This window comes from Mirounga angustirostris, unplaced genomic scaffold (genome assembly GCF_029215605.1).
Source record: "Mirounga angustirostris isolate CCGP_5_RB_7025 unplaced genomic scaffold, mMirAng1.0.hap1 SCAF_5, whole genome shotgun sequence".
NCBI lineage: Eukaryota > Metazoa > Chordata > Mammalia > Carnivora > Phocidae > Mirounga > Mirounga angustirostris.
In genome coordinates this window covers 48,314,717-48,318,805 of record NW_026991713.1, presented here as the reverse complement: position 1 = coordinate 48,318,805, position 4,089 = coordinate 48,314,717, and the positions used below count along the sequence as shown (strand labels likewise).

Sequence of the window (4,089 nt, the reverse complement as noted above, 5' to 3'; positions counted from 1 at the left end):
TTTGTCAAATGCTTTTTCTGCATCCACTGAGATAATCGTAAGGTTTTTATCCTTTGTCCTGTTGATGTGATGTATCATGTTGATTGATTTGCGAATACTGAACCACTCTTGCATCCTAGGAATAAATCCCACTTGATCATGGTGAATGATTTTTAAAAATGTATTGTTGGATTCAGTTTCCTACTATTTTGTTGAGGATATTTGCATCTATGTAAATCAGAGATATTGGCCTTTAGTTCTCATTTTTGGTAGTGTCTTTATCTGGTTTTGGTATCAGGGTAATGTTGTTCTTATGGAATTAATGTGGAAACTATCTTTCTTCTTCTCTTTTTTGGAATAGTTTGAGAATAGACATTAACTCTTCTTTATATGTTTGGTAGAATTTACCTGTGAAGCCATCTGGTAGTGGATTTTTATTTGTTGGGAGTTTTTTTTTTATTACTAATTTAATTTCATTGCTGGTAATTAGTCTGTTCAAATGTTCCATTTCTTCCTGACTCAGTTTTGGGAGGTTATATATTTCCATTTGTTCTAGGTTATCCAATTTGTTTTGGCATATAATTTTTCATAGTATTCTCTTTTTTTTTTTAAAGATTTTATTTATTTATTCATGAGAGACAGAGAGAGAGAGAGAGAAGCAGAGGGAGAAGCAGGCTCCCAAGGAGCAGGGAGCCCGATGCGGGACTCGATCCCAGGACCCTGGGATCATGACCCGAGCTGAAGGCAGACGCCTAACCATCTGAGCCACCCAGGTGCCCTTTCATAGTATTCTCTTATAATCCTTTGTATTTCTCTGGTGTCAGTTATTTCTCCTCTTTCATTTCTGATTTGGAGTTCTCGCTCTCTCTCATGAGTCTGACTAAATGTTTATCAATTTTGTTGATCTTCTCAAAGAACCAGCTCCTGGTTTCATTGATCTGTTCTATTTTTTTTTAATTTATTTATTAATTAATTAATTTATTTATTTATTTATTTATAGTTTCTATACTATTTATTTCTGTTCTGTTCTGTTATTATTTCCTTCCTTCTGCTCATTTTGGATTTTGTTTGTTCTTCTTTTCCTAGCTCCCTTAGGTATAAGGGTAGGTTATTTGAGATTATTTTTTGTTTCTTAAGGTAGGCCTATATTGCTATAAACTTCCCTCTTAGAACAGCTTTTGCTGCATCCCTAAGATTTTAGGTCATTGTGTTTTCATTTTCATTTGTCTTCATGTACTTTTTTATTTCCTCTTTGATTTCTTGGTCAACTCTTTCATTGTTTAGTAGCATGTTATTTAACCTCCATGTATTTGTGTTCTTTCTAGATTTTTTCTTGTGAGTGATTTCTAGTTTCATACTACTGTGGTTGAAAAAGATGCATGGTATGACTTCAGTCTTTTTGAATTTGTTGAGAGTTGTGTTGTGGCCTAATATGTAATCTATTCTGGAGAATGTTCCATGTGCAGTTGAAGAGAATGTGTATTCTACTGTTTTAGGATGGACTATTCTGAATATATCTGTTAGAGTCATCTGGCCCAATGTGCCATTGAAAGCCACTGTTTCTTTGTTGATTTTCTGTTAGGATGATCTCTCCACTGATGTTAAGTGGGGTATTAAAGTACCCTACTATTATTGTATTAGTATCAAATATTTTATGCTTGTTATTAGCTGCTTTATGTATTTGGGTGCTCCCATAATGGGCACATACATATTTATAATTGTTATACCTTTTTGTTGGATTGTTCCCTTTATGATTATATAGTGTCTTTCTTTGTCTCTTGTTACAGTCTTTGTTTTGGAGTCTATTTTTTTAAATTAACATATAATATATTATTGGTTTCAGAGGTACACGTCTGTGATCCATCAGCCTTATATAATACCCAGTGCTCATTATATCACATGCCCTCCTTAATGTCTATCACCCAGTTACCTCATGCCTCCACTCCCCTCAACCCTGAGCAACCCTCGGTTTGTTTCCTATGATTAAGAGTCTCTTATGGTTTGTCTCCCTCTCTGGTTTCATCTTGTTTTATTTTTTCCCCCTCTTCCTCTATGATCCTCTGTTTTGTTTATTTTAGAGTCTATTTTGTCCAACATATGTATTGTTACCCTGGCTTTCTTTTCACTTCCATTTACATAATAAATGTTTTCTTATCCCTTCACTTTTAATCTGCATGTGTCTTTAGGTCTCTCTTCTTTACAAAATTTTAATTAATAAATGTCAAAAAATGATGGAAATAAAAAAGTTCATTTGGAAATTAGTGGGTTAACATAGGATAAGGTACAGGGTATTTACATAGTTTTAAAGTATCTCTTTATAAGATACTAATTAAATACAAAGGGAAAAATAGTCCCTTTATAGTACAGAAATCCATTAGACACTACCTTAACCAAGTGATCAAAATTAACATCACCAGAAATAAGCTACATCAACATCATAGACTCCAAATACAATGAATTGAGAAAATTACAATGTCACTTCTGTGGCATTTATATGTATATGAATTTAATCATTATTGATTTAATCATAATCTAGATCCTGGACCATAAAATGGGCATTTATGGGATAATTGGCAAAAGTTGAATAATGTATGTAGATTAGTTAATAGTATAGTATTAATGTTAATTTCCTGATTTTGAAAATTGTACTGTATTTAAGTAAAATATTAATATTTAGGGAAGTTGAATAAAAGGTATATGGAAATTTTATACTATATTTTGTACCACTGTTGCAAATTCTTATTAATCTGAAACTATTTCAAGATAAAAATTAAAAAAAATACTAAAGAAAAAAAAGCATTTTAAAATCCTGTCATCCTGCACATTGTTAGAGCTTGGAGTTGAGGCCGCTGGCTGGCTGATGAACTCACAAGTGTAGGGGGTGTGCTACACGAGGGGCAAGACCACAGAGGTCTCTGGCCCAATGAGTGGAGTTTGATAGTAATTCTTGCTACAAGTATAATTCAAATGTGTCAGCTTTAAGGAGAAATCCTTTTTTAAATGGTATTTTCTTTTCTCCATATTTCTTAACTGCTTGGGCCTCACACGTTACTGGACCTTTTCGATTTTCAAAGCAACTTGATGAATCCTGCTATAAGGTCCTAAAAAGGGAGCTCACTCAGTGGGTCTGATGTGGCGGATGCTGGCCAGGGAAGTTCTGCGCATGCGTGGCACCATTTCCCAAGAACACCCATGGATGGTCATGCCTGATCTCTACTTCTACAGAGATCCTGAAGAGATTGAAAAGGAAGAGCAGGCCGCTGCTGAAAAGGCTGTGACCAAGGAGGAATTTCAGGGTGAATGGACGGCTCCAGCTCCTGAGCTCACTGCTACTCAGCCTGAAGTCGCAGACTGGTCGGAAGGCATGCAGGTGCCCTCGGTGCCTGTTCAGCAGTTCCCTACTGAAGACTGGAGCGCCCAGCTGGCCACTGAAGACTGGTCTGCAGCTCCCACTGCTCAGGCCACTGAATGGGTAGGAACAACCACTGAGTGGTCTTAAGCTGCTCTTCCACAAAGGCAAACAAAATGGAAATAGAAATGGAAAAGGTTGACGGAAAATAAAGTTTGTAAAAAAAATAAATAAATAAAATAAAATCCTGCCATCTATGGTTATATAAAATTTTTTTAAAGGAATAACCTGACAGCCTCTCAAAATAAAAGGATATTTTCACTCAAAATAAAAATGTTAAACATTTGCTTTATGAAAAGCTAAAAAATATACATGGAAAGATATACATATATATTTTAAAGATTTTCTTTTAAAATACATATATATTTTAAAGATATATTTTAAAGCTGGGGGGGGGGGGGAGAGGGAGAAGCAAGCTCTCTGCTGAGCAGGGAGCCCAATACGGGGCTCATCCCAGGACCCTGGGATCATGAGCTGAGCCGAAGGCAGATGCTTAACCAACTGAGCCACCCAGGTGACCCTGGAAAGATATTTTTTTACATAAATTCTCCCACAGATCAGTATGTTTCCTCTCTCTGACTCATTATTTTAATTTTCCAAGTATTACTCATATTTTCAGAGGATATGATCTAAGTAATGATATAATTTTTCTATGAATAAACTCCTAGTGATTGTACCCAATGGTCATTGATTGTCTTACA

The 4,089-nt window shown here is 35.3% G+C and overlaps 1 pseudogene; it reads left to right on the top strand.

Annotated features, from left to right (window-relative positions):
* Positions 1–2,795: 2,795 nt before the first annotated feature.
* Positions 2,796–2,937, top strand: LOC123845121 (small nucleolar RNA SNORA62/SNORA6 family; annotated as a pseudogene).
* The last annotated feature ends 1,152 nt before the right edge of the window (positions 2,938–4,089 follow it).